Source organism: Papaver somniferum, chromosome 2 (assembly GCF_003573695.1).
Source record: "Papaver somniferum cultivar HN1 chromosome 2, ASM357369v1, whole genome shotgun sequence".
NCBI classification, from domain to species: domain Eukaryota; kingdom Viridiplantae; phylum Streptophyta; class Magnoliopsida; order Ranunculales; family Papaveraceae; genus Papaver; species Papaver somniferum.
In genome coordinates, this window is record NC_039359.1 from 147960570 (window position 1) to 147974334 (window position 13765).

At 37.2% G+C, this 13765-nt stretch overlaps 1 long non-coding RNA gene across 1 annotated transcript; it reads right to left on the bottom strand.

Moving 5' to 3' along the window:
• Nucleotides 1-9837: 9837 nt before the first annotated feature.
• Nucleotides 9838-11498, bottom strand: LOC113354100. Its single transcript, XR_003361675.1, has 3 exons — nucleotides 11078-11498; nucleotides 10761-10922; nucleotides 9838-10668 (listed from the first exon to the last, which is right to left on the bottom strand). It is a non-coding gene; the product is annotated as an uncharacterized LOC113354100 (long non-coding RNA).
• Nucleotides 11499-13765: the final 2267 nt, after the last annotated feature.

Genomic DNA, 13765 nt, shown 5'->3' on the forward strand with positions numbered 1-13765 from the left:
CCCAATCAAAAACCCACGAGAAAAATCAATTAGCTGATCTGAAATTCTAATCGATTACTCCAATTGAAAACCTCAAACTAAAAAAGATTCCCAACCTTACTGAATTAGCTCTTCATCTCTGTTTTGTATTCTTCTAATGGCGGAAAACACAGAGTTACGGAGGAGAGAAATCTTTTAATCTTCTAATGGCGGAAATCACAGAGCAGAGAAAGATAAAATAAAAAGTGTTGATGACGGACGCCGGCTTGAAGAACTCTCACCGGTGGCTTCTACTGCTCTCTCTCCTCTCTCTTAGGAAAATCAATAATAGAGCACTTCATAACAACCTTTATTGTCTCTTAATTCCTCGTTTACTGGCGTCGTCAGATTTTTTGCATAGTATGTTATTGGTCGAGTTACGGTTGTAGAAATCTTGAATTTAATAACGTTGTTACGGGGCTTCAGTGTATTCTGAAAATAATGTATCTGTTTGTAGCATAAGTAAAGAAAGATTTTTTTTGGGACCATGGTTTTTTTGCGATCATGATCTTATTGGGCCAACCTCCCTATACTTATAAGGGGTGTCCTAAAGTTAGGTAAATACACATTTATCCTTTACTTTAATTTAAATTAAAACTAACTTAATAACCATATAAACCTAATCATATACATCTAATCTAAATGAATTTATTAACCAAAATCATTCTCCCCCTGTTGGGAATAGGTTTTTATTCGCCAACAGGTTTCTATTCACGAAACGTCGGGTTCCTTCATCAACAGACATCAATGGTGTCTTTTGGATTCGAAATTTTCGAACAGGCTTTTATCGGCCAAATAAAACCGTCAGTTCAACCATAAAGAAATGGTATCAAGGATTTTGGATTTTGAGTTATTCATGGATTCTTGATTCAATTCTTCATGAAAACTATAAGCATCTACTCCCTCCATAATTTTTTTTTTCTCACTGTTTTTCTTGATGGGGTGGGCTGCTCACTCTGTCTCCACGTTGAGAGTACAAAGAAAGTTTGTTTGTTTTTTAATCTTGAATTTGTATACGAAGGTAAGGAGGAATATATATAGAGAAATAATGAGGAAAACTCCAAAATAGTGGGTGGGGTGACACTTGAATTCATTCCATAAAAATTAGACTGAGAGTGAGTGCGTGAGTGAGTTTGTTGCTGGACAGAATAATTTGGCAAATACAGAACAATTAAGTTGGTCTGGCGCTTACTCATTGTACCAAAAAAAAATGAAAGTAGTTTGGAGCCTTTGGACCCATATTGTAATGGGGTTGGGAGTTGGGAGGGATATTAACCGTATTACATATAGTATAAAATTTGAAAATATACATGAGAGTGAGTGCAGTTACTGAATGGATAAATTTGGCAATGAAAAACGCTTTATAAACGGAGAGTTTTTGGACATTGTCAGTACCGATAAATACATTGAGTTCTTGCTAGCCTTGAGGGATAGGGCAAGACCTGTTGAAAAAAAAATGGGTTTCACAAAGGATGAATGACACAGAGAAGAAATTGTTGCACTCCAAAACTTTTAAGGCTTGTATAAATTTCTTTTAGACAAATATTTCTACCCTCCCAATAACAATTGGCGATTACAACAGGTATGCGAAATATTGCCTTCAGGATACAATGAAAGCCCTGCAACGAAAACTGAATTCAAGGTTTGTACCCCTTGATTCAATCAAGAACACACAAAGAGATTTCTGATTTCTGATGATGCTTTTTGAAATAGAGAAAACAGATTGATTTTTCTTATATGTTAAACGAAACTGGGAGAAGCTATTTATAAAGGGTTTTGCACCTGTTGGGAATAGTTTTTTTTTTTATTCGCCAACAGGTTTCTATTCACGAAACGTCAGGTTCCTTCATCAACAGACATCAATGGTGTCTTTTGGATTCGAAATTTTCGAACAGGCTTTTATCGGCCAAATAAAACCTTCAGTTCAAAAAACCATAAAACAAAGTTAAAACTTTTAAATCAGAGTGACTGCATCACCGAAGTGACTGCCTACGTACCCGAGTGGGATCAAGCCAACGTAGTTCAAGCACAATTGAGACTAAGCATCATCGTTGAAATCAACACATAAATGATAGGTATCTTTTGGATTTGAACCTTCACTTAGTGTAAGAAACTCAAAGCCTTATCGAGGTTCTATGGTGAAACCAGTCTTGAACCAAGTACCCCTTATGATAAAACCGGAGTCTCCACACATATTGATTTCATAAAATCATGTGTTCTGTAGCCAAGCACGTTAATGGCCATGTGCTTATATCCTTGTTCATGAGTCTTCTTTAGAGAACGGTCTTCTTCTCTTAGGAAACGGCCTTATTTCCATACTCATATAGGTAAGTCTCGAAGGTGTTTCTGCGATACACCTTTTACTAATCATAGACTCATTAAGGATTTACATCCATCCTATTTTCTTGCAGAAACCAGCACTAATAAGAAATGGGAAGTTTTTATATTAGTGCTCCATAATCTACTTCCATAACTTGTTGGTACCACATTGAACCTTGTTTATCCTTTTCAAAACATAGGTTGGGTTTCTGCTATGGGAGATCAAACTTCCTTCACAGACCTTAGTCCCATTTCTTTCCTTTTTATTGAAACCACTGAACTTGGTAGACTTTTCGTAAATGGGTCTGCCAAATTCCTCTTTGATTCAATAAAGTTAACCGTAACTACTCCCCTCTTGAGTAGTTGCCTAACCATGTAGTGTCTAAGACTTGCATGTCTAGACTTTCCATTATAAGTCTTATTAGAGACATTATAGATTGTAGCTTGATTATCACAATTAATCAAGACCGCCGGAGTTGGCTTCTTCCAAAAAGGAATCTCCATAAGTAGGTTTCTAAGCCAATCTGCCTCCTTACATGCATCAGTTAAAGCTATCAATTCTGACAACATTGTTGAATCAGAAATACAAGTCTGCTTCTTGGAACTCCAAGACACAGCAGCACCCCTAATGTAAAAATCCATCCCGAAGTTGACTTGGAATTTGATTCTACATTGTTCCAGTTAGCATCGCTGTACCCCTCTAGTGCAGCGGGATAGCCTTGGTAATGCAAACCAAAATTTATTGTTCCTTTCAAGTAAGCCATAACTCTTGAAACTGCTTTCCAGTGTTCATATCCTGGATTACTTGAGAAACGACATAATATTCCCACGGCTTGGGCTATGTCCGGTCTTGTGCAATGCATAGCGTACATAAGACTCCCAATAACACTAGAATACTCAAGTTGAGCATGAGTACGGCCGGTGTTCTTCATTAACTTGATAGTATGGTCTAAAGGAGTAGGTGCTGGATTGTCATCAAAGTGACCATATTTCTTGAGAAATTTCTTAAACTTATCAACTTCACCATCAGCTCTCAACTTTCTCTTGAATATCCATTTACTTCCTATTGCTTTAGCACCAGGAGGTAAATTTACTAATACCCAAGTCCCGTTAGTCAAAAGCGAATGCTTTTCATCATTGATGGCTTCTTTCCAGAAATTTGCATCTCTAGAACTCATGGCTTCAGCATAAGTTTTAGGGTCATCATCAGTATGCATAACATACTGGTTAACACTAAGAATTCTATTCTTATTTGCCTCTACAAGGTAATAAATAAAGTTTGGATCAGGCTTTTTCTCAATCCTTCCTCTCTTACTCCTTCTAGGTTCGATATCTTCAGTAGGCACTGAAATATCATTGTCATGAGTAGGAGAGGGATTTTCATCATTGTTATCAATCTCCATAGGTTCTAGATCAGGTAACAATGGATTCTCCATGGGTTGCATTTGAGAACTGTTCCTATTTAAGTTCTCAAAGAATTCCACATCTACAGATTCTATAATCTCAAAAGTGTCAAGGTTTATAAATCTGTAGGTGATACTATTAAGAGAGTATCCCACAAAAGCACATTTATAAGCCCTGTTTCCCAACTTTGGTCTTTTGGGATCAGGCTTTCGAACATATGCTAAACAACCCCAGACTTTAAGTCTTCTCAAGTTTGGTTTCCTCTTAAACCACAACTCATAAGGAGAAACACTCTTCTTTTTCAAAGGAATTCTATTCAAAATATAACATGCAGACAACATAGCTTCACCCCACAAAGAATTAGGCAAACCAGAACTTATAAGCATGCAATTAACCATATCAATCAAAGTTCTATTTTTCCTTTCAGCCATACCATTTTGTTGAGGTGTGTAAGGTGCAGTACGTTGATGAACTAAACCATGCTCTTGACAAAAGGAATTAAATTCAGTAGGAAAGTATTCACCACCACGATCAGAACGTAAAATCTTAATTTTGTGCTCTAATTGTGTCTCTACTTCTGCTTTATAAATCCTAAATTTATCAAAGACTTCATCCTTAGATTTCATTAAATATGTATAAGCATATCTAGTACTATCTTCTATAAAAGTGACATAATACTTATTTCCACCACGAGTGGCAGAACCATGCAAATCACCCACATCACTATGTACTAATTCAAGTAAGGAAGAATTTCGTACTACAGACTTATGGGAAATTCTAGTTATCTTTGCTTGCACACATATTTCACATTTAGAAGCATGATCAAAATTGCAATCAGAAATCAAGCCTAATCGATTCATGTTTCTAAGAGAACCATAATTCACATGCCCTAATCTACCATGCCATAAATTAACAGAGTCAACAATATAAGCAGAACCATTATTTATTAAATTAAGCTTAATCATCCCATTACAAGCATATCCTTGTCCAACAAACACACCATTTTTGGACAACACAAACTTATTAGACTCATAGGTCGTCTTGAATCCAGCCTTCATACAAGGTCGCCGGAAACAAGGTCTCCGATGTCAGGGCATGTAAAAACATTAGTAAGAGTCACAGTCTTTCCCGAAGTAAACGAGAGTTCAACAGTGCCTTTCCCAATAACTTTGCTGCGTTGACCGTTTGCGGAGACAACATCGTTTCCTTCTCCACTAACCGGTTCGTATGTCTTGTAAAGATTTCTATCCTTACAGATATGGATGGTTGCACCATTGTCGTACCACCATCCACCCCCAGTTTCAGCAACAGCATTGGCGGCTTGCACCACGATCACAAGTTTGTCATCGACCATATTTGCCTCCTTTTTCTGGTTCTGCTGTTGTTTCTTTTTGAGACGACAGTCACGAGCAAAATGGCCGGGTTTGTCACAGAAGTAGCAAGGGCCGACAACGCCCTTCTTCTTACTCTTCTTGTTGGGATGCTTCTTAAACTGAGTATCATTCTTAGGTTTCAAGGAATTCGGTGTTTTAGATTCTTCTACGCTATTCACCTTAGAATGGTTTTCAGAATGTGGACTATCCTTAAGTTCTCGCTTACGAGAGTCCTCTTCTATGCGAAGATGACGTTGTAAGGCCTCTAAATCATAGTCAGTCTCAGCATGCTTAAGTTTCTTCTTATAACCATTCCAAGAAGGGGGGAGACGAGAATAATAACCCCAACAAACAACGCAGAAACAAGATCAATTCCAGCATCCTTAAGTTGATTAACTATGAGTAAAAGTTCACTGACCTGGGCAATGATTGACTTACTGTCAACCATCTTAAAATCCATGAAATTGCAAATCAGGAATTTCTTGTTGCTTGCTTCAGAAATCTTGTATTTGTTGTCAAGCACAGTCCACAATCCCTTTGCAGTCCCAATACTCCGATGTGCATTGTACACATGTTTGTCCAGAGCATTCAAAATATGACCACGACACATGAAATCATCTTCCTGACGCTGCTTTCGTCTAGCCTTCAATTCCTCAGTGTCATTGTCAGTTGCAGCAGGAATTTCCTCCAATCCATCTTCAAGTATGTACCACAACTTGATGGTGATCAGGAAAAACTTCACAGTCTCTTGCCAACGGGTAAAACCTTCACCATCAAAACGTTCCAATCGAGTAAAGGTTTGGTTCATCACTTGCAGAGATTGAGCAGTAGCATTCGAATTCGAAGATTCACCCTCCATTGCCAGAAGATATTTGTCTAAAAACTGTTGGAAAAAATTGGGTTTCACAAAGGATGAATGAATCAGAGAAGAAAGTGTTGCACTCCAAACTTTCAAGGCTTGTATAAATTTCTTTTAGACAAATATTTCTACCCTCCCAATAACAATTGGCGATTACAACAGGTATGCGAAATATTGCCTTCAGGATACAATGAAAGCCCTGCAACGAAAACTGAATTCAAGGTTTGTACCCCTTGATTCAATCAAGAACACACAAAGAGATTTCTGATTTCTGATGATGCTTTTTGAAACAGAGAAAACAGATTGATTTTTCTTATATGTTTAAACGAAACTGGGAGAAGCTATTTATAAAGGGTTTTGCACCTGTTGGGAATAGGTTTTTATTCGCCAACAGGTTTCTATTCACGAAACGTCGGGTTCCTTCATCAACAGACATCAATGGTGTCTTTTGGATTCGAAATTTTCGAACAGGCTTTTATCGGCCAAATAAAACCGTCAGTTCAAAAAATTCTCCTTTGGTAAGCGGTGTTGAAAATATTCCAACAAAACCCGCTCATCTAACGGTGTTGTTACTCAATTGGTTTATTCTCTTTGCATCATCTAGAGTATCTCCCCCCCACCCCCCAATCAAAAACCCACGAGAAAAATCAATTAGCTGATCTGAAATTCTAATCGATTACTCCAATTGAAAACCTCAAACTAAAAAAGATTCCCAACCTTACTGAATTAGCTCTTCATCTCTGTTTTGTATTCTTCTAATGGCGGAAAACACAGAGTTACGGAGGAGAGAAATCTTTTAATCTTCTAATGGCGGAAATCACAGAGCAGAGAAAGATAAAAATAAAAAGTGTTGATGACGGACGCCGGCTTGAAGAACTCTCACCGGTGGCTTCTACTGCTCTCTCTCCTCTCTCTTAGGAAAATCAATAATAGAGCACTTCATAACAACCTTTATTGTCTCTTAATTCCTCGTTTACTGGCGTCGTCAGATTTTTTGCATAGTATGTTATTGGTCGAGTTACGGTTGTAGAAATCTTGAATTTAATAACGTTGTTACGGGGCTTCAGTGTATTCTGAAAATAATGTATCTGTTTGTAGCATAAGTAAAGAAAGATTTTTTTTGGGACCATGGTTTTTTTGCGATCATGATCTTATTGGGCCAACCTCCCTATACTTATAAGGGGTGTCCTAAAGTTAGGTAAATACACATTTATCCTTTACTTTAATTTAAATTAAAACTAACTTAATAACCATATAAACCTAATCATATACATCTAATCTAAATGAATTTATTAACCAAAATCAAAATCAAAAACAGGAGGGGAATCGAAATTTTTTAGTTTTGAAAAAAAAAATATTTTCTTCTTCTTCTCTCTTTCCTTGACGTTCCTCGTTCGATTGAAAAACCCATCAATCTTTTTAATTCGTTTTTTGATTGGGAAAATTGAGTAGAAATCATCAAAATATGGTTTAAATGGAAGTTAAAGTGGCATGTTCGGTTAGGAATAGTTTTAAAAAAACTAGTTTTGTAACCGAACATTCTGAAACCAAGAACACGAAGAACATTTCGGTTATCACGAATATAATTTTTCGTAACCGCACTCCGAGTACGGTTGGTTCGCAAAAAATAGTTTTAACCGAACTCCTGATTGAAAACCAATATATTGTGTTCGGTTGCTCCCGAAAAAATTCTAAAAGTAGTTAGTAACCGAACTCTACCCATAATACAAAAAAAAAAAAAAATGTAACCGAACTATGTTATTTTTCCCATTATGTTAAGTTATGACATAACCGAACTTTGCCTACTCTGTTCGGTTGGTTCGCAAAAATTTCTAAAACTATCTAGTAACCGAACTCTACCCATATTACAAAAAGAAAAAAAAATTCCAATGTAACCGAACTGTGCTATTTTGCCTACTATGTTGAGTTTCAATTTAACCGAACTTGTCCCACTATGTTCGGTTTGTTCGCAAAAAATCTTGACAAACCGAACTCTTCATTAATTGCATACATGTGGAGTTCGGTTGGATATGATGTTGGGTTAAAGTTTGGGAACCAACCGAACATTACTTTGTAAGTCCTATAAACAAAGTTCGGTAACATGTCTGTTTATCGAACGACTAAAAACCACCATTAAAGAGCGAGTTCGGTTACCCGCGTGTTTGGAAAGAGTAACCGAACTACACTTTCAGATGAGTTCAGTAACGTGTTCTTCACATAAGGTAACCGAACAAGGCCAAATCTACTCTAAAAATTTATAGTTTCTTGAAAATTTGGAGCAGTTCTACCAACATTATCTAAGTTTGAAGCATACCTGAGTACCCAAATACCCTTCCTCCGGTTGTGGTTGGTAAAATCCATCGTTTTTCATGTTTTCCTTCTTCATCTTTTCTAACTTTACTCTCTCAATAATTCTACTTCTTAAAAAAAAAAACCATCTGATTTTTTAATCTCACTAATTATCTTTAACTTAATCATATCACTAATTATTATACTAACTATTATTAACACTAACTAATCATAGCCCAAAATTAATCAGGAGGGTAATTTAGGTATTAATATAAATATCTAGATAAGGAGTGTCCTAGATTTACTTCTAATGTCTTTACCCAAAATAAAATAATGGCCCCCCAAAAAAACAATGGTCCCCAAAAAATCGTTCTAAGTAAAAATGCCACATAATGGCCCAAAGTGGTACTTGAATCATCTTTTGGCCTTCATCCAAGCCCGTTAACCAGTCAACTGAAGTAGCCCACCAGCCTGCCCAGTATTACATAAATCCAATGATCGGTCAATGATCAAAGTCAACGCTCGGTCAATGGTCAAGATCATGGTGATCCTCTTTTACACCATGGCATGAATCAAAAGCCAGTTCTGCACCTGGGCTGCTAATGTTAGAACCCCCATGTTTAAGTCTAGCGCAAGCAAACACCAACAAATTAGATACCAACAAATTTGATAAAGTGCTTAAATATATAATGACTAGGGTCTTACCCGTGCGTTGCACGGGTTCAAGTTGATTAAACTATTGTTTGTGCGTTGCCCGGACGCATATCGACTGTCCCAAATCTTTAAGTCCCATGTTTTTTTTTACGATAATAATGCATGGAATTGAATGTCCAGTGCCATAAATTCTAATATTGTCCACAATGCTTACAGGGTAATGTGCCTAGAAACAAATGTTGCAAAAACTCTTAATAATAAGATGGTGAAGATCGATATGCATGATATTTTGAATCTATTCCACTATTTGCCTTACCTAAAGTCTTATAGAGAATCATGACAAAGAAATAGTCGGTGGAACTGTTTTTATACTCTTAGAGCATCCACAGTGGGCGAGTATAACCAAAAATTTGGGATGAGATCGTGACGCAGTGGGACGGAGTAAAGATCAAATCCCATCCAAAGATCAAATTCCAGACCATATTTGGTCGCGACCAAATACCAAATCCTAATATAGTCGGGCGTAAATTTAAAGTACGCTTGTTGCTGGGCGTAAATTTAAAGTACGCTTGTTAACGGGCGGAGATTTAAATTACGCCCGATGAAAATTCAAATTAAAAAAAATAAAAAAAAAATGAGGCGTAAACTTAAAGTACGCCTGTTGACAGGCGTAAACTTAAAGTCCGCCTGGTGATTGATTGGGCGGACATTTGAGATACGCCCGATAAATTTTTTTTGGGGCGGATCTTTAAATTACGCGCGACCAAATTTTAATCGCCACCGTTACGTGACAACACGGACTAAACCCAAAATTTGATCTTTTTTTTGATCTTTGATATTTGGTTTTGATCGCACCACTGCAGTTGCTCTTACAGTAGCCAAATCACAGAAGCCGTCAAGGAAGATATACCTTCCTTGCAAAAAGAATAATAAACATTAGTCCTCCCTACCAGTCTATCTATCCACATATATAAATACAATTCTAAGTTGAAGTTTTGAGGACAGCGTACCAGGTTTGCATCATTGAAGAACCGCTCTATATATCATGTCTTGGCATTTGTGTTACCAAATCAGATTTCTAGCGGCAGAAATGTTTTTGCTCAAAATGCGGAGGATGCTTATCATCGAGATCCAGAAAGTAGAGACGGCCCTCTACATTAAGACCAAGTTCTTCCCACCATATTCATGTTTTTCATTTTGCTTGTTCTTATTCCAACTATATTTGTTCTTCGTTGTCAACCTCCTTGTTATCCATTAGCAATCAAGTACCAATTTTGTGCTTTTAGACTGACCATTTCTCTTGAATCTATAATAACTTTCCTTGATGATGTTGTGCTAATTTTGAGTGATATAGTGGGTTAGGCATATCATATTAGTGGAACGTAAGAAGCAGATGAATACTAGTTGATCAACGTGTGATGTTCCGAATAACCCCGTCTCGATGAGTGGATTCTTCCTTTGGACCTTCAAATAGCAACAACATAAACTGTAGCCTAGCAATAATATATAGCAACCCTTTTCCTCAGAATCTAATAAACAAATTTTTGAATTGTTAGCTTAAACTTGTGGTGAGGGGTTTCCCTGGAATTTCTACTGAGAACCTTCATATCGGTATCCCACTTTAAGAAGACACAGTGTTGATTCCTACAGGGATGGAAGTTTCTCTTCGTCATCAACGATGAAATTGTGAAAGGAATAATTTTCATCAAAGAAAATCAAGTTCTTAGGAACAACCATACATAGTTAATCACCCTGAGGCAGTCATAAGATGACATCCTATCAGTGAGAGTCTGAGAGAACTAAATGGTACGGTGCAAATTTGAACAATGGGGAATGCTACTTACATTATGGTAGAGTATGCAAATCCAATCTGGTCACATCATTGATCTCCATGACATCAAGATTGTAACACTTTTGAGAGATGCCGACCCGAGTAATCCAGGCCTTACCTTCCTCAATTACCGCTTTGGAGAGATAGAGCATATCTGGAAACCCATCCGAAGTACCTATATATGTGGACATAAAGCCATTAGTCAAACAGATGATAATATCGACTGACAGAAAATCCAATGATAAAAACAACACAGGTTTAGAAAAAAAAATGAATCATTTACTTAACCTAAACTTAAAAATTTGCAGAATTTCACGTAACAATACAAACCGTGCCCGTTTACTTATCATATTGCTCCAATTAATGTGTCTAATTAGCTGCGAAATTTGATCACCAAGTTTGCTCTTCTCGCTTGACATCTCTAGCTAGTTTAAAATGCAAAATTCATCTTCATGCTTTTCCAGCTGGTTTCTCTTCTATAAATGATGACAATTGGTCATCAATTGAAGTATTTCAACCACTCCCAGCAATTGCTGTAACATCAACATTCTCATACAACAAAACAAATATTTAATCAGTTTGCTATAACCGAAAGAACCCTTATATAGAGAATCATCTCAAATCAGTAAAAAAAAAAAGTTACGACAACTTGTGTTTTCAGAAGTTGTCAAATAAATCAAGAAATCAAAAGTTAACAAAACAATCAAAAAATCAAGATTTCAGAAGACACAACCGTGAGAGAGAAAGAGTGAAAGAGAAGAAGAAAAGATACGACAATAGATAATGATTTTGAGAAAAAAAAAAGGGTTTTGAGATAAGTCTGGAAACTATATAAACCGGAAAATAGCCAAATAAACCGGAAAACTCTTGATTCTTATTGGTAGGGGGCCAGGAGCTCTAGAATTCCAACTTTTAGCCTAACTTTCAATGTGAGATAGCAATTTGTACTCAAATTATATATACAATAAAGATACCTTATTATTATATACAAACTAACCACAAAAGAGCGAAACATAGCCCCATATCATATTGTATTTCTCCTGTAAATCTTGTTGCAGTGCATAATGAACAAAAAAATTAAAGGAAAACCACACACACTTTATCTAATTAAAAAAAGTTATGCGAAATGTAAGTAGTTCTATTAACCGTTATGCATCACTTGCCCTGATACGATGTATCCGTGATTCATTTCATAAGGTGTAGCATGTTTCATCGTCATTCATTTTGTATGAGGTTCCAAGGGTATAATGAGGTCTGAGTTTCAGTAGTTAGTGTTGTCGTTTATCTCGAGTCAGTAGTTCGAATCTACCGAAAGTCATACATTTTACTTCCTTCCTCCGTACGCCTATACAATGTAATCTTTATGCACTTATAAAACAGTATGAAGAGGCTTTGGAACCATTTCCAAGAGCTTTTCATCTATACCCTACACAACTAAGTGTGCACAGGAACCGAGTCGGACCAGCGGACCGTTCCGGAACCGGTGGAATCGTATATGTTTTTGTACCGAACCAAGGAAGGGTACGGGTACCGGTCCAAAAAATAGGAATCGGGACTAAACAGGTACAGGTACACGGTCCTTCCCTAATCCCGTACCATCCCGGACCGAATGTACCGAAGAATTATAATCATTGGATTTAGGGGTAGTAGACTAATGATAGCCATTAGATTTAGGGGTGGTATATATAGAAAAACTTGGCAAGGGTTTCTCTCTCTTTTTTTTTTTTTTTTTTCCGTCTTCTCTCTTCTTGTGTTACTAATGAAGGTTATATTATGGATCAATTCATTCCTATGAACCTCCATTACAATAAGGAATCAGGTACATGCAGAAATAATCTGGTGCAACTAGTAATTCAAGTTAACATGTTTGATTGTGGCGGAATGGTAATTGGAGTTTCTGTGTTGCATAATATCGCTGATGCAGCATCATTAAGAACATTCGTTAATGTTCTTCCATTCAAAATGGATCCAGGAGACAGTGATATCGTTAATCCAAAATTGTTGCTCTTAAAGCCAAAGCTGCCAATAATTTACATGTAGCAAACCCGACGAAGGTGGAATCAGTAACATCGTTGTTATGGCAGTGTGCTTCGAAGCTAAAGTTTATGGTAGATTCAAAACCATCCATGTTGTGTATGGCCGTGAACATACGCCGAAGGATGATTCCTCCATTGCCTGACCATTCTATAGGGAGTCTCATTGCGCCTGCACTAGTAGGACCATTGAAAAAACCAGGTGAAGATGAGTTGCATGAATTGGTGGGAAGTCTGAGATCCTCCATATAGAAAATCGATGGCGATTACATTAAAGATGAATTTCAAGTATATTACGGACTGAGCTCTTTGCAAGATGTTCAGGATTTTTTTTGGTCTAGAACCGAACCGGAACCGTACCTGGTACCACACGTCTACCGAATGATACCGGAACCGAGATACAGGGTACAGGTATCAGTCCAAAATTTTGGAACCGAGGTTAGGGAGATACAGGTACTCGGCCTCATCAAGAACCGCGCCGAACCGTACCGTGTGCACCCTTATACACAACCTAGAAAAATGAGTTCACCTAGTGGAAGTCCAACACCCCACAGAAGCTGCACATGAATAAACAGCTAATGTAGATCAAAGTCTAAAAACATAAAAATATTTAAAGAATTGAGGAACATGTGGCTATAGACCCTAGTTAGTAAGTTCGCGAATGATTCACGAATCATTCGTGAATTTTTCCGTATCACGAATTTTACCGTCTTATTCGCGTACGTTTGCAACTCCGAACCCAAGTCGCGTATTATGTGGCATTTCCGAATTATTCGCGAACCGTTCACGAATTTTACGTATCCCGAATGATACGTCCGTTTAATTCGCCATAAATTCTTTAGCTTTTACTTTTCAAATACTCCATTTTTTGGGCTTTACTGCCTCCCGAGCATACACGACCGAATATTAGACGTGTTGTGATTTTTATGAAACAAAAAAGACTGAAGAGATTTGAAGGTGAAGGTGAGAGAGATCTCAAACTCAC